This window comes from Haemaphysalis longicornis, unplaced genomic scaffold, assembly GCF_048455015.1.
Source record: "Haemaphysalis longicornis isolate Haplotype H1 unplaced genomic scaffold, Haemaphysalis longicornis Haplotype H1 scaffold_8, whole genome shotgun sequence".
NCBI classification, from domain to species: Eukaryota; Metazoa; Arthropoda; class Arachnida; order Ixodida; family Ixodidae; genus Haemaphysalis; species Haemaphysalis longicornis.
The window spans coordinates 9,971,940-9,995,369 of record NW_027526445.1 but is presented as its reverse complement, the minus strand read 5'-3'; the positions used below and the strand labels follow the sequence as shown (position 1 = coordinate 9,995,369).

General features: G+C 46.9%; 2 pseudogenes; one reads left to right on the top strand and one right to left on the bottom strand.

Annotated features, from left to right (window-relative positions):
- The first annotated feature begins 611 nt into the window (after positions 1 to 611).
- LOC144149771 (uncharacterized) lies at positions 612 to 2,880 on the top strand (annotated as a pseudogene).
- Positions 2,881 to 3,317: 437 nt separating this feature from the next.
- The window catches only part of LOC144149770 (uncharacterized), a 29,729-nt pseudogene continuing 9,616 nt past the window's right edge, over positions 3,318 to 23,430 (bottom strand).

The following is a 23,430-nucleotide window of genomic DNA, read 5'->3' as shown; positions in this document are numbered from 1 at the left end:
ATCGCTTTGTGCGTAGTGAAGGTGAGAGGGGACCGTAAAGCAGCAGCTCCCCGCACGCTTTCGCGCGGTAGATTAAACGCGCTCACGCGCCTATGCGCTACCACGTGAAGGCCGGAGACTGCGCGCCAGGCGAAGCGCGTCACGTTCGGCAAGTTCTGGCTGTGCCAGATATTTTTCCGCGTGCCGGAAGTTGCGTCATGGGCAGCAGCAAATCAAACGCCGCTGTCTCGCAACTCCCGCCATTCGGTCCTTCTGTCCGTCATCCACAATGGCCGCCTACGAGACTGCGTCATCTATGCCCACGGCAATTGACAACGAAAGGCTGATTTCTTGCGTGGCCTGCCGAACGTCTTTGTGGCTGGCCAAGCATAAACACCACAAAAACCGGCAGCTGAAAGCAGCCTTGTGGGTGGAAATGTGCGCTGCAATGTTTACGTGAAAATTCAGCGAAGGTACGTACGGCGTGTCTCCGTCGGCTTGGCTGTTGAAAGCAGCAGCTGATCATTTCATTCCGTCTACGCAGAGTGCATCGCAGCATTACAAAAGCGGTGGAAGTTCTTGAGGGACAAGTTTCGCCGCTAGTACGTCGCAGCCCATAAAAAAAAAGTGGCATGGGCACCGATTGCGCCGACGACTCCGCCAGAAGAGACGGCGGTGACAACGACGAAGAGACGCCGGTTGCCTTGCCGTACTACAAGCAGCTCCTGTTCCTGCGCGACACCATGACAACCCGCGAGTAAGTTTATTGACGCCTTTAGTGTCATTACAAGCTGGCAAAAAAAGCTGGCGTGGTTTTTGCGTCGTAGCTTGCGAATGTGGGCCTTGCGGCAGCGTTTCTGGAAGTTGATAATACGCTACAGAATTTTACACGATATGCGACCAGTCAAGGCAAGGGCGTAGACGGAGTGCTTGTTGCTGATACGTGTTTTCCCTGCACTTTTTCACTTTCCATACACTTTTGTCCGTGCCCCGCGCTCCAACACTAGAATAGAATGGCGATTGAAAGCTGAAAATCGCTTGGAACAGTATCAAAGCCTCAGCTGCAATGTGCGACTTGCCATTGCTCGAAAAGTAGAAACCTACAATAATTAAAACTTGCCTGATTATACGGGTAGAGTCAACATAAGTGAGAATTTCGTTGCCTTCAGTGATTGGTGGGGTCACTCATTGGAGAACCTTTATGAAGAAATGACACAAACTTGCAGTGATGAAGGTTTTAATCAAGCAAACAGCTGTTTTTTTCACATGCAGCAGTGATCCCCTTGCAATTCTGAACCATGCAGGAAATCTATACATGACATATCAGCCAGAAGTGAGTGGTGCCAAAGGTGATGACCTCATACCACAACAGCGCGAGAAATACCTTGCTTCTTTAAACGTTCGTCCTTTATTGTGCAAAGAAAATGTGAGATGCTTTACCATTCGTAAATACCTGAGACCTTACTCTGCACCCCAGGTCCAGACGGCATTACTAACAAAATATTACAAATTGTAGACCTGGACGACAGTTCTCTCATAGTCCTCACCCAGGACTAAATGTGTGCTGGGAACATGGTCAAGCCAAACACTGGAAAATTGCGAAGGTTGTAATGATTCCCAAACCGGACAAAAAAGCTTCAGTTATAAAATTTAAGGCCGACATCTCTCACATCATGAGGCGGGTAGATTGTAGAACACGTAATTTTAGGCACATCAAAAAATTACACATTTCCACACGCTGTGATAGGTTTCTAGATAAAACTCTCAATATAAGATGTGATGCTTCGACTGAAACACGACATCATAGAATGCGAACACTGCTCACCACTACACACTAGAGCTACGTTGAGACACGTAACAAAAATCTTTGACTAGATAAAGCACACAGCCGTCTTTGAAAACCGAGGGAAACTGGACTAGGCCAGCAACTTTCTTTCGGGCCAAAGAGCTGTGTTCGTCGTAAGGGGGGGTCCAGTCAGACACGCTGCGAGTGGGGAGCATCGGGAGGCCGCAAGGCGTGATCCCCTCCCTTTTCCTGTTCAACATGGCCATGATTGGGCTTCCCGAACTCCTTCAAAACATTGCCGGCATTCAATACAGCCTTATTGCAGACGTGTTGCGATTTCCCGGTGGCAGTGACAAATATAAAGGCGGTCAAAGTAGTTCAAACGTACGGCAGCTTTTGCGGCCTGAATTGCTCTCCACAGAATTAAGAGCTCCTGCTATGGACAAACTCGGTGTCTCTGGATGGTCAGCTCTTTACATGAGGGGCTTAACAGTGTGAAGCATACACGTCCATCCACGCCTACGAACACAGCTCTTTTTCAGCATCAACATTGACACAATTTTATAACATGCACCCTTGTTGTTACTATGCATGACTTCTGGCAATTCGGAGCCTCCCAAGAAGAATGCCAGTCAAACAGGGAGCCAGGAGACGGCGGAGAGAATTTTGAGAGGGATTACTGAAAACCAATTTGAGGACATCGATTTCGACCAAACAAGTGACCATCCCCAATTGTACCCGGCGCATCCAATGTCGATTAAGTGCTCCCCATTGCTGCCGGTGTCGTCATCGTCGCTTGGGTCAAGTGAGTCGGCACCGCGGTAGCTGGGAACGGCGGCTGAATCACTTCGGTCGGCGGCGTCTTCACTGCAAAGCCACGAGCGCTGCCTTGCCAGCATGTCTGCGATGCAGCCAACCCCCAAAAAAGGAAAAACGATGATGATAGTTTGCTGATAGAGCATCTTGGAAAGTTAACGAATAGTTTAGACGAGCAGAATGACCATCACCATTTCGCACTGTCGCTAGTGAGATTGATCAGAGAAGTGAAAAAAGAACCCCACGTGGACATGCGGATGAAGATCATGGAAGTAATCAAAAAGTTTAAATTTCTTTAGTAGCTGATGGCCGACAACGTGTGCAAGCAAAATAAGACATGTTAATGTGCATGGCGCAAAAAGAGTTGAAGTACCGTATTTCCGCACGTATTACCCACACCAAAAATGCGAAATTATCAGTGGCAATATAGGGGTCCGGATAATACGCGGGTTTTTGCTTTAGTGCAGCTTCGCGGCAATGCTTGTTGTGCCGTGAAGCTCCTGCGCAGTAACACTAAGATTTCCATGGCAGCGGTTGTGCTCAGCAGCGCAACGCCTTAGCCACCTTTCCTGTATCAACTGTGCGGGCAATATTCGAGGATTTTTTTTTCTTTTCGGCGGGCTGAAAGTGGATGTGAGGATTATATGCAGGGGCGGGTAATACACGCGAAGATACGGTATATAGGGTACGTAAACGTGATGCAGAGCATCTTTGCTATTCGAGGAAAAGTTTACCTTCAGTAAAGTGGGTGCAGCCTCAGCTGCTGCAGGCGCTTGAGGGCTCCTTCTTTGGAGACGCCTGGCTGGTGCCACTGCCACGTTACCTCTCCAGCGCTGCTCCAAAAGTATGCCGAGAAAAGCGTCCTTGCATCCGCAGCGTCTGTACTGAAGTTCCGTGACTGGGTTCCTTCAAGCGGGAAATAGCAGGGGTCCACATGCTCCTGCCCCGACATCTGCTAGATGCCCTGCCTCCACCGTCCTGGAACCACATTCCCGAACCTGTCCTCTTGGTCGAGGATCTGCTCCGATTACTCATTTAGGACAGCAAAGAAATTATGCAGTACGCATGCTGCCTTCACTTCATAATCCACATTCCTGGGGAGGAGCTGAATAGTGCGGAGTAGTACGCGCCACCTGGCCGCTGCGATGCCGAAGGCGTTTTCTGCACACCTCCTGGTAAAATGAAATAATAGTACGAAACAGGTTTTAGAAGAAGCCACCTTTCGGAGCCGATTCTGTAGAATATTTTTGAAACTGCAGCTACAAGAATGCCAATGTAAATTGAGCACAGTGCTCATGAGCTCGCGTATTTTAGATTAAAAGCCTTCTGCTCATTGAATGTACGTAAACTAATCTTTTGCGCTTATTTCTGTACGGCCTTCTAGAGAAGCAACAAGCACAGCTAATTGAAATCGGCATTTATGTTTGTAATGTAAGGTTAATCCCGAGTCGCGAAAGCTGCTACGCATGCCCTATTTTTCTGAGCTGGGTAAAGGGGACTTGTTGCTGAGATGGGCCACACGAACATTGCGCACGATGCACACCTCAATTTGACCTGCGCTTCCGAGATCGTTTTGTCATAATGATGGTTTGTACTAACTGTGGTGAGCTTTTTTTTGTGCCCCTTATATTTTTAGATGTGTTTCTTCTGAACTGTTTTCGTTCAGCAGCTTTGTACGAAAGTTAGAGCCACTGTTCTTGAGCTACGTGGTTGACTATATGCACTATATTGTCAAATTGGAGCCATTGTTTTTGAGCTATGTATTTTGTGTTCATTGTTTTTATTTTTCTTCATCGATGTGATGATGCCAAGTGTCTAATAAACGTTATTTCAAGTGCTTTCAGTGTTTTTGTAAAATTGAGTATTGCAGGCTCTGCATACCCAAAGAAAGTGCCTGATATCATACCGTGCTCGGATTGGTCTGTAATTGAAGACTCTTTGTTCGTCTTCAAGGAGTTTAGCTGGGAAGGGGCGCATCAAGTCGCGCCGCAGCTGGAACGCTTTATTCCCGACGAAAGCGTACGGCTCAACCTTTGTGGTGCCTGGGAGCTGCCCAAGTGAGGGGATGTCAAGCTGCCCTTTGATAAGGGCCTTCCCAAACTCTGCGTTATTGAACACTCCGCCGTCACTCTGGCGGCCCTCCGCCCCAACATCGATCAGTACGAACTTCAAAGAACGGTCGACCACGGCCACGAGCACAATGGAGAAAGTACCCTGCAGCAGTAGGCGTTAGACAAAACATTACCACATGTAAAGTTGCAAGTGTAGGTGGGACCTACAATAATAAGCGATTACAAAGGAAAAGTACGACAAAATTTACTTTGAAATCACCTGTGCTGTCACGCGTTTATTTGTACCAGCTCATCTTGAAAGATTTCTGGCATGCACAGTGATAATTAATTTAGCTGTAAGGGCTCTGAAAAACACCTCTGCTGAAATTAAATTTCAAATTATGCATTAAATCAAGATGCTTAAGTACCAATGCGCCTGCCGGAGCTCTGGAAGAATACTGCATACATGAAGTATTCTGGCAAAACGAGTTATACCACGGGGCTGTATTCCTTCATTTTGACAAACTGCGAGCTCAGTCCCCTTCCCTGTCTCTCTCTTTCTCAATCCCTCCCCTGTTTTCTAGAGCCCCTGTGCCCCATTCAAAAGTGGTGCATACGAAAAAAAGTATAGTATTGCAGGGCAAAGCTCTGGACGTTGTCCAAGCATTTTAAATTAAAAGGTACTTGAAGAGAGGGGTGAAGAATTTTAGGCAACTTCCTGCATTACAGAGTATGGAAGCTTACAGAAACGAAAATACCTAAGACAACTTTTTCTACCACTGCACTTAGCCACATTTCTTTTTTAGTTGTCACAGTTACGCTACTGTCACCACATCCCTACAAATGTGTGGTGCACATTGGCTGTCGATGTTGCCACCACACATTCTCGAGCACACAAGGGCACACTACCCCTCTCGCATTACAGCTGCCCGTTTCAGTATAGGGCCGATACTGAGGGTAAAGAAAAGTGAAAAGATGCATAAATGGCCAGAGTAACTTACCTTGTAATTGAAGTAGGTACTTCCAGATTTTCGCGGGCAGGTGATGGCGACGTGCTTTCAGTCAACAGCCTCCAAACAGTTTGGGAACTGCCCAACGCCGGGTGAAGTCGCCAGCAATCTTGACCCAGTCAGCCTTGGTTGGTACCTGGAATAAATTGGAAACCAGGAACAAACTTGTAGGCTGAACAGACCTATTTTTAGCTAAATATGTTTGTTAGGTGCAATGTGAAAAAATGACATTCTCTTTTTTCTTGTGCATGCTCTTTGGACATGCATCCACGGCACGGTGAACCAAATTTTGTAGAAGGTGGAAGCTTCCAATCATGCTGAAGGCATGGTGTCACTTTTGCTGCCGAGTTGTACACGGTCAACGCAGTGCATTTTACCACCCCATTCTTTATTTCGACAACACAAAGCTGTGATTACTGCATTTCGAAAACCAGAGTAATCAAATAGACATAGTTCAGCAGGCTTTCAAAGCCGATAGGGGTATATTGTATTTGCTAATCACAATTGCCTTAGGCACTGTTAATAATAATTTTTTTTTCATTTAAACACCGAGCCTTCGAAGGAATTGCTGGTAATGCAGATAGCAAGTGTACCATTCACTGAAAAAATATTTCATACAGGCTCTGATGTTCCCCACCTTCATAAAGTGGTCCTTGAGGCGAGCCCAAATGGCTCTACACGTCACATAAATGCTTCTCCATGCAGTTTCAACGCCGACACGGTAGGCGAGGGCCACGTTGCAGATGTACTGCCCTGAAGCCAGGTAGCTGCAACACCGAGAAAAAGTAATTTCTCATCCGATTCACAATACATGGCCAGCACAAGTGCAACAAAAGTGTTTGATAACATGCAAACTCTGGACAGGATTTCCTCTTTAGTTAACCAGGAAATGGCAACATTGCTTTCTGACACCGAATGGCCTCTATTTTAAAACCTTTTGAAGACTTGGCCAATGGGAGAAAGCATGAATGATTGCAACGCCCATTTTGCCATTTCAAATGCAAAAGCCATTTTTATAAACTGACGTATGCATCTATGATCTGTCCACTGACATGTTTATGTTCTTCCATCAGCGTCAGAAGTCAACCTGTACCAACCTCAAGGTTATTGCAAGCCTTTCGCCTTGCTCTAGGGGCTCTCGTATGAACTGCTGCCGTGTCAAGTCCGCAGCAACAAAGCCCAGCAACTTGTCGAATAGCGTGGGTGTAATGCAGTAAAATTAAAAAAAAACTGCTCGTCGCCTTCCCGCCTTCGATGCATCTGTAGGGAGAAGGAAACTGTACTGTTGAAGATGAACACCATTTGCGTTACTTGTACACCCGCGCAATTTTTTACCAATATCACGGGAGCGTCGACCGCTCCGTCGATCAGCGCCGTATGATGGAGTGACGACAAACTCGGCGAGAGTAACCGCATGCGTATTAAGCAAAGGCCGCTGCTATCGTCTTGTGCTGGGCTGTTCCAAGAGCAGACAACCACCCCCGATTATTTTATTCGCTTATCACACTGGCCTCCAACCCGCAATAAAGGGGCGAAGAGGGCAAGTGAAAGCGAGTGGTAAGAGCAGTATGGGGTGGCTGTCGGCTCTTGGAAAATCCTAGCAGACGGCTGCAGCAGCGGCCTTCGCTTAGTGCGCATGCGGTTACTCTCGCCGAGTTTGTCGTATAACCCAGCATACGGCGCTGATCGGCGGAACGGTCGACGCTCCCGTGATATTGGTAAAACATTGGTCGGGTGTACACTGTGTAAGCCAGCTCCAACGGGCTATGAAAAGGGCAGATGATTCATCATGTATTTACACGATGCACAGGTACTATCTTTAAGGGAACTTGCTACAAACTCTGGTGAATAAAATGGGGCATCTAGAGCACTCTGGAATTTTATTTTAATTTATATCAAGCGCATTAAACGTTTTCTTAGCGCTGCACACATTGTTTAACCTCTTTCGTGCAAAAAGGAACACGCTAGCTGCGGTTTGCAATGCGGCGGAATGCTTCGCTCGCGCAAACAAAGCGCCGACAACAGACGAGAAGCGAGCGCTTACAACGTGTCCACCATACTGTTGGTCATGACGCCATACAGATTTCAGAAAACACTATCAAAAATTTCCGTTGTGACTAACCTACTCTGATAACCATGCCTACAATAATAGGGCTAAGCATTAATGCGTTGCGAAATAGCGACACGGTACTCATGGCTGTGTGGTACAAGCCTTCCTGTTTTCGCGCCAAGAAGACAGGCCGCACCCAGCATCGGTGCTCTCGTTGCCTTCGCTGTCGCCCTTCTGACGATTGCCTTCGCTACTCGCGTAGCTAGCAGGAATGGATGGCTGCGAGTCAGCGACTCGACCATTTTCCCTCGATAAAGCAGTATAAACGGAAGCGGGCTAGGAAAGAGCGGCAAGCAAAACCAGAGGGGGCGATGTCGAAACAATGCGCTACCAAGTAAACAAAACCGCCGGTTCGGCTCGAATTCTCGACTCGTGGCTAGGCTCGGCTGCTGTGTGTGTATGTCATGTCGTGTCAATAGTTAGCATCGACAAGAAACAGTTTTTTCTGTGTCTCAAAATAAAAAAGAAATGCTTTTATGCGTTTTAGTAACTATTTTGCGGCCTGTTGGTAGCGCGCATTGGTGTCTAAAACCAGGCAGTTCAGGCCAGTGTGGTCTAGCGACATTGGGCTGCGCCGGTCGAGCACGGTGAGCGTTCGCGCGCCTCTCATGTGGTTGCTCACCCTCCCCCTTCACAGGCGCCCTGAACGCATGAGCGCGCCAGCGCGTGGAATCTTGCGCGCGAACGCGTGCGTGGAGTTGCCGCTTTATGCGCGATTTCTCATCGCGCGTAGTTTCGGTGATAATAAACGGATTTTAATATTACGTGGGGGAGGAGATTTCTGGGACAATAGGCTTTATCTCAAAATACATTTCCAGTAGTAATGGGTAAGCGATGCAGTTTCCCTTTACCCTTTGAAGCTGGCCGATTCTATTCGCCTCTATTATTTCTTCGACCGCATTGCTGATAGTTCATTAAATTTCTGCTTTTACGTCCATTGGGGAAGTCCTAGCGCGGTTTTGATTATCTTTCTGGTAAACATAGGGATGATGCCGAGTATGCTATTCGAAAATTACGACAGCGGTGACAATTTTTAGAATGCCCTTTTCTTTCCTACGCTTCCTTCTGTTGGTTACTTGGTTAATCAATCGTAGTGCTTGTTCTATTGGTTTTATAAAATGGTTGAACGCTGTTGCAAAATGATTGTCCGGCTGTTGTCTCATCCCCAGCATTTTAGGGTCTTTATTTTTTGGATATGTTTCCAGTGTAGGTTGATTTTCATGGGAGATAGCGGTGCGTATACGCTCCCTGGGGTTTCTTTTTCTAGAATTTGGAGCAACTCTGATTATTACACCTAGCACACTGCAGGCAAGCTTTGGCAGGGCCGTGTCTGCTATTTTTAGTTCTTCCTTTTCTCCGCCGGACACCGTGGTTATCCACATGGTTATATTTTCACGGAACACCGATCAATGCCTCATGGCGCCATAAACCATCACCGAAGACGACGAAGAGGGTGCGGCTGGCCCGAACGATCATGGCCGCTTGTAAATAGATCGCATCGCTCTGCGGAAACATCTTGAAAATACATCACTTCATCGTCCCCCATGGTTCGCCTCATCAGTGTCCTGCCGCCACGTAACATTTTGGTGGAGGGTGCGGGTTTCAGTCCCACCCCGGCCCCGAAATTCACCCCGTCTCTGCTCATGAAGCGATCTCATCCGGGCTCTTGGAAAGCGTCGGCCCGCCCCGGCGCCGGCGAGCCACGGACGTGACATTCCTCAGCCCCGTGTCCCCTGCCCATGCCCCGCCGAGACCTGACGAACTGGCCAGCCACGACCAGACGTATAGCCGACGACGTCCGCCCGCCCAGATATCCGGCGCTTCTCAGCAACCTTTGGACGCTGCCTCGTGGGGTCGGCGGTGGTCACAGCTGTTCTGGGGCCGGTGCTCATCGCGACCATCACCATCTTCAGTGGCGGCAAGGACGTCATTGTACATGTTCTTATCGCTTTGCTCATTCGCGTCGCCACCCTGTCTTTGCCCTGGCCTCGACCGGGAGGGTCGTCCTCCGCCGGGGGGGATGTCACGGAACAGCTATCAGTGCCCCATAGCGCCATAACCCGTCACCGAGGACGACGAAGAGGGTGAGGCTTGCCCGAGCGATCATGGCCGCTTGTAAATAGATTGCATCGCTCTGCGGCAACATCTTGTAAATACATCACTTCTTCATCGCCCACGCTTCGCCTCATCATTGTCCTGCCTCCACGTAACATTTTGGTGGCGACATGAACGATGACATGACGACATGACGACATGAACAATACAGCCGTCATGAACGATGAGACAGTGGAACGATGCATTTACAGCTTATTTACATGGTGGCAAAGCCTGAGCCCGCAGAGGCAGCACGCGCCCACAGATCTTCTTCGTCGTCGTAGGCTGGGATCACAAACCACACTGCATTATCCTCTTCATCGCTTTTTCGTAACAATATCATGCCGTATATTGCCTGTCCGTTATTAGGGATTTTGTGTAGGCTTTCTGGACACTTGTACATTGCTACGGTGATGAGAATTGGAAAAATCACCGAGCTCTTGGTATGCCTGTATTCGGTGCTTTGTGTATGTGCGTATTCCCCCAATTCCTGTTCTGGCCGTCCGTTCCCCTACAAAAGCAAGCACATAATTAAACATTCTAACTGCGCAGCTTACGTCTTTAACGTTGGATAGAACTGCTTGGTGGGCGACATTTTCGAATGCGCATTTTTAATGTAGGGGCATGATCACCGTTTGATTTGCAAAAAATGCTGCATTTAGAACATCTTCCATCAATTATAGTGAAATGTACTGGGTTGACAACTTTCGCCCAAAACCGTATGGTATGGTGAAAAAGGTGTTTGGTCGCTAAGTGCTTCTGCAGTTCATCCAGGGCAAAGTGTTTCCATTATTGTTTCTACACAGGGACCTAACATGGCCTCATGTTCCGTATGACAATCTTTTACCCTGTTTGGGTAGAAGTATCATTTCCGTGTTCTGCCATTACGATTGCAGGGTTCCTTCCTCCCAGTGGCTACTGTAGTACATAGTCAGCGAGATATCCTTTATATCTCTAGACTACGCTTTTCGGCTATTGGTAAGATGTTCCGTATTTGCGGTGATAGTGCACTTTGTTAAATTAGTAAGGACCTTCCTGATATCTATTTTCGTAATTGGCCCGTCAACGGTTGGGTTGGAGACGCCGCTGTACGTGTTGGTTTGCTGCCCAGTCTGCGTGGAGTTTCGGAGATATTTTTCTCTTAGTGGTATGTTTAGTTCTTCATCTGTTCGCGGGAAATGATGTATAATCTTATTTCCATTACGTTTTTTGTTGCTGGGTGCTCGGTGCTGGGCCGGCTAGTGGTTTAAGCAGTGCCAATGTTCGGGACATGTACAGCGTACCTTCTAGGGTGTTACAGACATTTGCCCAGTTTTGTGTGTTTAGTTCTCTCACGTGTTGAATCGCTTCCGCTGTTATCTTCACCATTTTATTTTAATTTAAAGCTCCCTGTAGGGTCGTTACCTTTTCCAACTTTCTTTTAGGTTCAAGCATGGATACCAGCGATCGAGTGTCGTTTGTCAACTCATGGGATGTTGTTATAGGGTGCCCCGAGCGAGGGAAACAAGAAGAAATCACGGGAACAAGACGCAGCAAGTACGCGGGTGGCTGTGAGTGAAGAGAAAGAAGCGAAGGTTCGAAGGGATCTCGAGACAAGAGAGGCGAAGAAGAAGATGAACAAGTCACAGGGTTCGAGAATAATTGAAAAGCGATCTAGAGGAACTGGCGGATCGTCTACCCCGAGGTACCCTTGCGGACCAGCGGCAGCGACCGTACTGCGGGTACGCCGATCCTTCGAATGCACTGAGCTCTAGCGGCTGTCGCCTGGATTTCGGGAGCGCTACTAAAAGCAGTGTCCGTGTTCCCAGCCGACAAGTTTTTCGGGCGAATCAACGGCGGCGTGATCACGGCGCCGTGACTGTGCTCGGATACCTGGGCAGCGCCGCATCAACGATAAAAACTGCCAGCGGCAGTCGCCTTCGACGGCAGCTTGTACTTCCGCCCACTGCCACGAAAACTGCGAGAACTTTCCTTGTCAAATTCCCCGTGGGGTTTGGACTCTAACTCTTCTTGCTGCCAAGGTGTGTTCTCACGCTACGAGGGACGCATAGACTTCTTTATCCCTTTTTCCTCCAGGTATTTCTTTTCTGGCGTAAAGACGTCCGCGGTCGCATGATGGTCACCTGTCTCGTCACTCTTTAACCACTCCAACTACTGCCCTGAACCTACCATATTATCACAGATTTCTTCCCTACGGACGATCTCTCTCGCGTGCTTTTTGCATCCCACTTTTTTTCATTTTCCACTCCTGTACATCCTGAATGCCTTGGCTTTCTTTGGATCTATCCTTACGGACAGCGCCGCCCTCATTCCTTTTCCATCTATTTGTTTTCAGGCGTAAAGGCTTCCACGGTCGCATAATGGTCCCTTGCGTCGTAACTATTTAGCCACTCCAACTACTCCCCTGAACCTGCCATAATATCACAGATGTCTTTCCTACGCACGATCGCTCTCGTGTGCTTTTTACATCCGAGTTTTTTTCATTGTCCACTCCTGTATATCCTGAATGGGTTGACCTTCGGTAGATCTATCCTTACGAACAGCGTCGCAGCTGTTATTTTCTTAATTCTGATCTTTAGTTCAGGTAATGTTTCCTTTATGCTACCGATTAGTATGAGATGGTCGCTACAGAGGTTTTACTCCTCGTTTTCCCAGATGACCTACGTTACGTCTTTAGTTAAGGCAAGATCTGGACAGGTTTCCCTGGTTATACTTGTGCCCGTTCTGGTTGGGTATTGGGAATCGGTACGCAGCGTTACATTGAGTAGACTCGGCGCTTCATGTCTTCCTTTTGTAGTGTATTCTTTGGTGTACCCCCTTGGGGATGTGCCGCATTGAAGTCCCCCAATACAATTATGAGTCTTAATTTGCTATTTTGGCTGTAGCCTTGGGTAATTGGTGTATATTGTAGTTGTTATAAATGGAGGGCTAAAAAAAGTATCGAAGTCGTTGATTAGTGTAAGGTCAACTCATGAGGTCAGTGGCTAGGCACCCCGGCCTCGCGTATGAATGGGTAGATTCCCGCCGCTTGGTCTAGCGGCACAGCACTGCCCACACAACACTGTGGCCCTCGTCAATTCGCTGCGGTGTGTTCGGGAGACGGCTTGTCTAGATGGAGAAATGCCGCGGGAATAATCCCCTTTGCGAATGCAGGTAGTGCCGCCAAGTTCCGGGGATTCTGCGCGTAGCGGACAACGAAGGGCTGATTATAGTTGTCCGACATCTCGGTGGCAGTGGCTTCTCCGCGATTTTCCTTTGTCGCGTGCAAGCGTCGGAACGGCTTCTTTTTGGTAGCCGCTGCCCTTCATCCCCTCCCTTCGAATGCATCTGTACTCGCCGCCGCATGCTTGCTGCTTCGCGTACAGGCCCTCGACCCGAAGATGGTCGCCCATTTTTGAATACTCGGCAAATGGCTGAGTGACAGCTGCCTACGTGAATTTGGGCCCTCCCTTACACGGGTAAGAACGCTAGAGGGGTGTGCCCGAAAGAGCGTAATACTGAAGTGTTATAAGGCCGAACTTCGCCGCAAAACAGCGTTCTTGTCTGAGCTCTCAGCTACGCAGTTCCCTGTGAGACAAGGAGCCTCGACCGCTGTAGCTACTTTGTGATTTGTGAGCCCCTAAGCGAGAGGTGGACTTGTGGATCACGCCAGAAGTTTAGGCTGCAGCTGTGCATCGAACAACTAAGCGGGTCCTGCCGCGGGGACAGAGTCTCGGCCGTCGTTTCTCTAGCAATTTGTGTACGCTCCTATCATACCAGAGTTAAACGAAGTTTCAGAAGCTGGAGCGATTTGTACGCACTTATAGCTAGCTTCTAACTAGTTCAAGTCTTTCCCCATTTGTCACTTATGTATCCAGATACTCTAATGCAAAAGTTGTAAATAAACTCTTCGTTTCCCTTTATCGAATACGAACGCCTTGACTTCGTCAATTAAGTACCATTTCCAAGAACTTCAACACCATCACCCTGCGAGCCTCCTGTCCAATCCACCGGAGCCAGGGCGATTCGGTTCCTGATCGGCACCGGACTTCAGGTAACCGAACATCCACAATCTTTACTCTTGGGATTTGTTCCCAGGAATCATTTCGATTACTGAGTTGGCGATACCTGATGCGTCGATATTGTGCTCAGTTGCTGTGTGCTTTTTCTGTACGAAAGTAGTTTCTTTGGTGTTATCTGTAACCCCGGAGAAGACTTAAAAGCGTTGTTGTTTTCGGCATTGTTTTCCTGTAAGGAGGTAACGTCTGTGGGTGTTGGGTTTGTTTGGGCATAAAGGAGAGCGCTGTTCTTTTTCTTTGATGCCCGTGCAATTACACGGCCGTAAGTGGAACATGTTTATTCCCTTTAGTTTTTTACCTTTGCCCGCCATGGTAATTCGTTTCGGTTTTCATGGTGGTTTCTTTCACGGATATAAGTTGGTTAATCTTTTGGTCATCAAGCTCATTTGATTTGGCCATGATGCGTCTGTACAGGTGGGAAAACTGTTGGATTTGCCCTCTGAACTCGTAAAGACTGTGCCAGAAACGCTCAAGAACATTTCTGATTGGGTATGGAGCGGGATTTGCATGTGTTGTGTTTGTTGAGATGAGGTTTGCACAGCTTGTGTATGAGGTTGGGCAAAGACTGGTATTTCCACGGATTGAGTGTGTTGGGATGAGGAAGGCAAGGTTTCCGTAATGGCTTGCGGTTGGGGTTGGTTTGGTTTAGCCATAACCTGCTCCCAAAGTTCACTTTTCTGAGTGTTTTCTTATTAATGTGTTAGGTTAGCTGCAGTTCGCTTTTGAGTTTGATTTCTGCCAGACTGATAAAAGTGGGTCGTTCTTGTTGGCATCATTTTTGGAAGGGGGAACTGGAGACGAGACCGTCTGTGCAGCTTACCGATTGGGATTTCTGGCCAAGGTCCGCCTTCGGGCCGTGCCTGGTTCAGGGCGGGCAGCTTGATCTGGATCCGGCACGCCGTTCGTTGAATGGGCCGTCCCTGCTTGGCCGTCCGTTTTGGTGCTGTAAAGGTTGATGTGTTGGATAATATTTTTGTTTTAGACATGGACCGCGCAGTTATCTGGTTTTTTTCTCCAATTCTGTTTTCCGGGTGCCCGTAGTTGAAGCAATATTATCACTGGCTCATTTCGGTTTTGCACCAGCTCTTTATCGCCGGTTACAAGCCTTCAACCCTGCTTAGTTTTCTCCCTTACAGATGGCGCATTCGGTTTTGTACAGCTGTGGCGGGTTGCGTTTTTCTCCGCAGTCACCGCGTGCTCCCGCTGGTGAGTTGGCGCGGACGTCCGCCCTGTGTCCCATCCTCATCACGCGCTGCATACGAGAGTGTCTTTTGTAGGGGTAGCATCCAATGCATGCACCCCAGTAGCAGATGGGGTGGAAAGGAGTATCGCCCACGGTTGTGATGCCGGCTGAAGTGTAGTGTCTGAGCTTCCTCGCTTGGGTGATGGGCTCTGTCCGCCCGTATCTGCTCAAGTGGCTTTTCATCTTTGATCCCTTGCTGAATTTGGAGAATAACTCCATTAGTTGTGTTTCCTGAAGTCGCCAAATAGGCTGATATTTCCCACATTTGCACATTGATGTGGACAGCTCGCACGGCTTTTAGGTATAAGGCTGCTTGAGCGTGTGGTGTGCTTGCAATGCCGATATTCTGGTTTGGGTCATTGATTACGGTCCAGGCACTTGGAATTTCTTTTGGTGCTTCTACCGTTTCGCTGAGCGCTCTCACTGGTGCTACCGTTCCGCCGTCATTTTGGTGTAGGCCGCTGTGCGGTCGCCTGATGACTTCGTATTCGTCTTGCGGTAGCAGTGGCTACGGGCCAGACCTCATAGCGGCTACCTAATTGGACGGGTTGAGCTTAGTACCGGGATTTACTTCCCATTCACGACGGTGGGTCGTTCGTATACCAGGTTCTTTTCGGGTTTCAGGAAGAGTCGTTGTTTCGTCTGAAGGTTTGTTCCGGTCCCCTTTGCTTTCCTGGGGACTGGCCGCTGCAATATCCTCGTAGCTGTTCGCACCCTTCCATTCCACTCAAAGAAAATTGCCCGCCATCTTACCCTTGTATATCAATTCTTAGCCGATTTCTTTGCATGAAAAAGCTTCTTTCCTAGGTGTCATTAAGGACACGCATCTAAAATTCATATCGTCTCTACCTGTAAAAAATTGCTGATGGAGTATGTTCACTTCGAATGGCAAGGCATTTCTTTAACGTGCGAACTCTCAACTGTCGGTATTTTGCGTTCATTCACAGTAACTTAAACTATTGCATTTCATCGTGGGGAAGCGCACAATGTTCATGTTAGCCCCTTAGAAAAGATTCAAAAACAGGTCATGGGTATTATAACTTACTCGCTCCATCTAACACGGTCGTCACCTCTATTTGCTCAGCTGTATATTCTTCCGCTTTGTAAATTGTATGCACTTTATTCCTTGCCTTAAATAATGACCTTGTAGTCCACATGTTAACTTCTCATTTATTGTCCAACAGCAAAAATAGATGTTTTCCGTCTCAAAATAGCCGGTCATTGCCCAAAAAACGAACGAGTTACGGAAAACAAACCATATCATTTTCCGGCACAAACCTTTGGAACACTTTAACAATTGACTTTGAAAATCCCATATACCTCTTCTATTTACGCATGCATTTAATAGCATAAAATGAACTGGACTATGCCACTATTACTGGTTTTGGTTGTCAAGAACACTTCTGGACTCTCGTTTTTTGTTTGCGTGTGCTCATGTAAAAATTATTTCTAAGAAATGTATTGTACTTAATTTCTTTTTCTCTGTTTTTCACTTTTTTCTTTTACAGTTTTCTTTTGTTTGCTCGGTATGGTACATAGATTTGAGTCATAATGTATATATACTTTGCTACTGTTTGCTTTTGAGGTGTTTCTGCATCGCCACTAATTTTTTTACGGGTTCGTCGTAATGGATTGCTAACTTCCAAATATGTCTTCTTACATGATCGCTTTTTTGTGGCAGAAGCATGGTAGGTCCCGCGCGTTGTTTTAACCTTGGGACCTCCTCTTGCATACTTACATTGTGTAATCTTGCATTATTGTATTTTTGAAATAAAGTTTGAAACTTTGAATCGAATACGTCCTGCAGCAGACACGCTTCATGAAAAGATACAAGGAACCAGCAGACTCTACTGGGTACCTGATATTGCCGCCAGCTCGAATAAAGAAAGAGCAAACAAGAATCGCCCGCAAAACCGGAAACTGGGATGCCTTTAGCCACAAATAAAAACCAGAGAGTTCCCACCCCACAAATGCGACAACATAAAACATTTACTGCCCCTACCAGAAGCCTACCTTGAACCATGCACACATACAAACACCTAACCAAAGAACAGGTCTTAGTGAAACAAGCTTAAAATGGAACCCTTCTAGCTGCAACATGAAACTCCATTTACTCAGGAAGACCACTCCAACAATGCCCGAAATTCAAGGGAATGCTGGGCCAGTGTCACCTAGTCGGCAGTTGCAACAAAGGACAAGGAGAAGAAACCACCATATCGCTTTCGTCACTAGAAGACGAAACCGACCTCCCCGCCTTCGTCAAGTACCATTTGGAAGGTGGTCGCAAGGGAGACCAACAAGTACCCGACAATGGCTCTATCAGGAAGCACAAGACTACACCGCGCCTAGAGTGCCATGACAGGCAACTTTGGGTCTCAAGAACGAATAGGGACCCGCACCCGCAAGAAATCGTAACAACAAGTTTCATTCATTCATTTACTCCAGGCGATGAACTCAGTCACGACTACGAAAACTGTATATTTATGTACACTGGAAAAATGTTGAAAAAGGCTCGAATCAGGTTTGATGAGTACTGGCGTAGCCTCCGCCGCCAAGCACCGTCTGGTTTCATTCCGGCGTCCAGTCGCTATTCCTTGCATCAGCCGGTGCAGGTTTCGCAAATGGGGGGGGGGGGCGGGGGGTTGTGGTTTGCGACGGGAAAATGAAAGGAAATTCACTGGTGCAGGTTTCGCAAATGGGGGGGGTGGCGGGGGGTTGTGGTTTGCGACGGGAAAATGAAAGGAAATTCACTGGTGATATTTTGAGCTCGGCAGGGAGCTCACCTGCATACAACGCAGTGCAGGGGAAGGGAAGTAGCGGGGGAGTGATAGGATCAAGTAGAAAGAGAGAGAGAGAGAGAGAAAGGTATAAAGTTGAACAGTGTCATCCGCAGGCACGGCACAACCCGTGTGGGCGCAGACCAATAAAATTTCTAACAGTTGTGAAAGAAACCGAAATGCAAAATGGCAAGACGTGTGCAGGAGCTTGTCCCGTGTAAAGTTCAGGTATTTATTTGGTACTCGTATGTTTGAAAACCTAAAATTTACGTAAAACCTTTTCTTGAACCGCGTAATTTTTGTAAATTTCGGACAGTCTGTTTCTGTGCAAACAGAATCACAAAGTTCTAGTGCAGCTGGAAAATAAAATCAAAGAGTATGGTACAGTGGCACTTTTGACAAATTAATGAAGAAACGCAACTAAAATTTTGGAACATAACTTTACAGAAGGTTTTCTCTTTGTTTGTAAAAAGTTTGTGGAACGTTAATTTTCTAATGATCTCAAATGCACGCAGTCGTCACCGTTCATATGCTATTTCATAGGCGTTCAATATAATTACGTACATTAGTTCAGCTGCTTAGCGTCTTGTGTGAGTTGATTTCTCAGTACCATGCCACTCCGCAACAGAAATTTGTTTCGTAGTGTGTTGAAGGCCCCAAGTACTTCAAACTGATTGAATTTTTTCGTTTATTGTACTGCAGGCCATGTTACCACGAGCCACTGGGCCTTCATATGTCGTTTCTAATGAACTCTTTTCATACAGCAAGTTGTTGTGTGGTTTGTGTATTTTGTTTACGGACATGTGTAGTGTACAGCTCTGACACGACGACAAAAGAATGCTAAGTGCCGTCCCGACCGAACAGAAAGCAAGGCGCCCCACGACATTCGTCAAGGCCTAATTACAGCTGCCACCAAAGCTCCTCACACAGGAGACACGCGGCGAGAGCACTATCTCGTGATTTTTATCGAAACGGCTAAACCGTTGCACTTTTGTTAGGAAATGTGTTCTCAAAGAATTTTGCCTTCCTGGCGCTTGACACGGTTAGCTTCCCGATCCGCTTCACCTGAGGCTTTCAAATTTCTTCGACCAGCCTCTATCCCGCTGCCCCGCTGCTCTTTCCTACCGCCGTGTATTGGGAAAGCGGACTGCGAAAGTGGATTCAGCTGCCAGTTTGTTCGCTCGCCTTGCTGCTTTCATCTTTATGCTACTGATATCTTCTTTCGACTTCATCTGCTGCTGTGGAGGTCTTGCGCATGCAATATGGAAGGGTTCGAGCATCCAATGCATTGAGCTAAGAGACAGACAGACAGACAGACAGACGGAAAGACAGGACAAAGAGAGAAAGAAAAGACTTTCTTCGTGAGGGGGTAGTAGGCCTGCTTGGGAAAGGGGGATAAGGAAGCGGGTAAGTTCAAGTGGACTAAGATGGCATGAGCATAAGATATCTATTGGGCGTTGTTATAGGAAGATGGGAGCAGAACCGTCGTTCTTTACTGCTCGAGGAATAACGCTTGAGTGTCCAAACTATGTGATTAGTTGAAGAGTTGTAGTGTCCACGATCCTCGAGCGTACTATTTACGAATTCTGTTGACAAGACCTTAGAAATGTATAGAAAATCTAGCTGCAAATAGCTCCGCTGTAATAATGAGCTGAATGATGAAGAGAGAATGGGGGAAACTGCGCTCCCGCACAAATACGGGTGCGCAACATACAACAAACCTCAAATATTTTAATGCAAAAGCATAAAAGGCCCCTTTAGTGAAACGGCCTGCCTAGGCGTCTGTAGAGGGGAAATGACACCTACACCCTCTGTGGATGCCGACGCCAGTATGCTTTAGCCTGACATTACTTCGGAAGCCAAGGGTCACGTGGCTGCGAAATCGGGTATTAGCGGTGAAATGTTTGAGAGGCGCCCTCTGGCTCCGACGTCGGTAACAACGCCGCTGCTACACTCGCGCCGCTGTCGACTCCTTGGGAGGGGCAGCAGTGCCTGGGCTAGAACCCGCCCCCTTTGATGCTTTAGTGAACTAAAAAGTGTATTTCCTGTAATTCAGGTATTTTGCCAGCTTCTGAAGCCACTGAATACTTTCAAGCTGTATACCGCACAAGTTTGCTACACACGCGGAGCGAGGGAACAACTTTCTTCAGAGCATCGGTGAGATGATATTGTGTGACTCGTCCTTTCTAGCCTATTTTCAAGGTTCAGTGCTGCGAGCTCCTCGATAAGTATTCAAAATGCATACGTTTCCCTACCGTATTTTGAGGTGCTCTTATGAAGACTTAACTGTGTAATGCTATGCACCAAGCTGAAGACTTCTCACGGGCATAGCACAGCAGTAAATAAAACGGCTGTCCTCTATGTCTTTAATTGTTGCTGACTTGTTTCAGGGGGATGTTTTTTCTCTGCCGAAAGCATTTAATTGTTCCGCAGTGTCACAAACGCCTTATTAGGAGGTTTAGAGATGTTTGGGAGACTCACAAAATTCGTGTGGATATTTTCTTCAGCCTGTAAGGCATACAGTACCTTCTTCCCCTTACAAAAATGCTTCTTAACATTAAGTAGACATACTACCAACTTTATTGCTATCCTACATACTCTTACACTCTATTCACAGTTGTCTGTAAAAAGTCTATTGAATGTATGTTGACACCCGTCAATTGAGTGTTGTATATAGAAAGTCTACCTTATTTAGGTTGATATTTGTCTATTGACGAGCTTCTGTAGGATGACCCCTGAAAGTGTTTTGAGACGCTTTGTCGCAAGTTGAATTTAAAGCAAACTAATGATTCCTTCGTTCTGGAGTTCGATATGAATTATTTCGTATTGGTTTTTTTCGAAATACCTGGACAGGCTAACAATATTTCGGTACAAACTATTACCTAGACTTTACCCAAATTACGTTACTTTGTTTCAATCAGGTTTTAAACACACACACAAGCGCGCGCGCGCACGCGCACACACACACACACACACACGCCCGCCCGCCCCCGCGTGCGCCCCCACACACACACACACACACACACACATATCTTTCTTTCTCCCTCTCTTTCTCTGCATGTATCTGCACACTTCTGCAGTCCAAGAAAAAAAGTCTCAAAACGGAGCAACTTCCAATGTTCGCACCCCCAGCCACGCACTTTCTCCCTCGGAACAACCAGTTCATCCCCGGGTTTCGGCCCTTCACGACCCTCTCGATTTCACTCTTCATGGTGATGAACATGGCTAATCAGCGGTTCCGAACAAGCGCGAACCAGCGGCATCAACCACTCGCAACCGCTCGTCACTGTGTTTTGATTTACGCAAGCTAAGTGCTACATTGTTGAAAGAAACGAATTATGTGCGTAAATATTTCTCGACAGACTGCTCGACGCGTCTCTAACAACGGCGATAATATGAAAACGGGCCGCTATGCTAATCTGATCGGGCCGCAAAGATGGTTTGGCCGCTATCGACCAACCGCCCCCGGCGCCCCTCCCTCTTTGCGTACCTCCGGGAAAAACGCGTCAATTACCACAGGCAGCCGTAAAGCGGCGCCCGTTCCGGCGACGCGCTTTCTTGCAACCCATTCGAGTTTTCCGTTTTGCTAGGTTAATGCTTCCAACTATAAAGTAAACAAGATATGTGCAATTGTTTACATCACAGTGTTTCCCGCTATTGTATATTGGAAATAATAACGCGCAGTTTTCTAAACATGCAATGGGAGGCACGCCTCACCGCGGCATCGGCATCCCGCGGATGGCGGCTATATACAGGGTGATCAAAGTTAGGTTGACAGGTTTTTTTTAAAATGGGTGTTTAGATTTACGCGAAGACCACCTCTAAAGTGAGGTTATGCGTCCAAGGAGACACATAAATAGGAGGTAATTACACATTTCGGAGTCCTAACTAACTAAAATTGGCTAATTAACTTTGTAGTGGCTACAGTAACCAGGCAAGTTTGTATTGTAAAGTTAGGCGCAATCATGTTTCTACGCAGTTTCAATTGGCAGAATTCTTCTACCGCATCCATCGTCCGAGATATGAAATGGCTAAGTTTAATTGCCGTTCGCATGATTGCGCATGCAAGACAGTCTTCACAACGGCGCAAAGCTCCTCCCTTCTGTGACGTGCCCGCTGTGTACGGTGTTTATTTTGACGAAGGGATGAAGGCATAGGCAAAAATAATAACTGGCGCCCATTATTTTTTGGCTGGCGTTATCGCAATCTGCCGTACTCCAAACCGCTATCGAAACACAGAGCAAAAGGGAGGAGCTATGAGCCGGTCTTGAATTCTAGCATGCGTAATCATGCCAGCGGCAAATAAACTTCGGAGGTAAATATCTCGGAGTACGGATGCCCTCGAAGAATTCTGCCAAATGAAACTGCGTAGAAACACCCTTCGTCTAACTTTCCAGTACAAACGTGCCTGGTTGCTGTAGCCACTAAAAAGTTAATTATCAATTATAGTCATTTAGCAAACTACATCGAAAAATACCTCGTAAGTATGCGTCCCCCTGAGTGCATTACCTCACTGTAGTGGGGGTCTCCGCGTAAATCTAAGCGCCTATTTTTAAAAAAACCTGTCAACTTAACTTTGATCACCCTGTATTTAATAAGTGTCCTGCTAGTTAATGGGCGGTTAAGATGTGCGTATTTGCGTTCGTGGTTTTTCGGCTGGAGTACCTTTCTGAGGTGTAGCTGTGTTGTTATGTTACATTTCAGAAAGTGAGCCTGTGAATGTTTGCCTCCGCTTATCCCTGGAAGAACCCCACTAAACTAACCTGTTGCTGTTTCCTTTTCTTCATTTTTGCTGACACTACAGGATCTTTTAGAGCGGAAGATAGATGATGTTCAATTAACCTGTATTGACAGCATGGTCTACAAATGGTCGGCTTTTCCCGCTACATCACGTTTTGAATATCCTGTCAAAAACGCTTCGGCTAGCAACAGCGATTGAGTATAAAGTCTACGCAAAACGTTCTGTATAAACTTTACAGAAACGTTTCAGGTCAAACACGGTGGCCAATGGTTGAGAAAGAGTAGGTAAGCTTTTGCTAGGAAGTTTAAAGTCAGTAAATAGACAGTCTATTCAATGTGGGTAGCGTCTGTCGACTTATGTCAACAAACATTTAATTCAATGTTGGTAACAATTTTTACGAGGGTCACAAATAGGCTTTCTTTATGGCTGCGGGGTAGAAGGTGTTTATCCGCAGCATGCGTTGCTCATTTATGATGATTATGATCGTTCGATGTTAATGGCGCGAGGACAACTGGGGCAAAGAGTGCCAAAACAATGGTTATGCATGACAGGTGAAATCGTAAACCCTAAGATGAGTCAGAAAAAAACACAAGTAAAATCAGAAAATGACAATGAGCATGGCTTAGGTATAGGGCCAGGGAGTGATCATGCGTGGTGTGAAATGAGGTCTAAAAATTTATATTTCTTCTAAATATTTAAAACACACTTTATAGAAAACTTGGTATCGTCCGACAATAAAAACGCTGGATGTAGTGGGACGTGTAG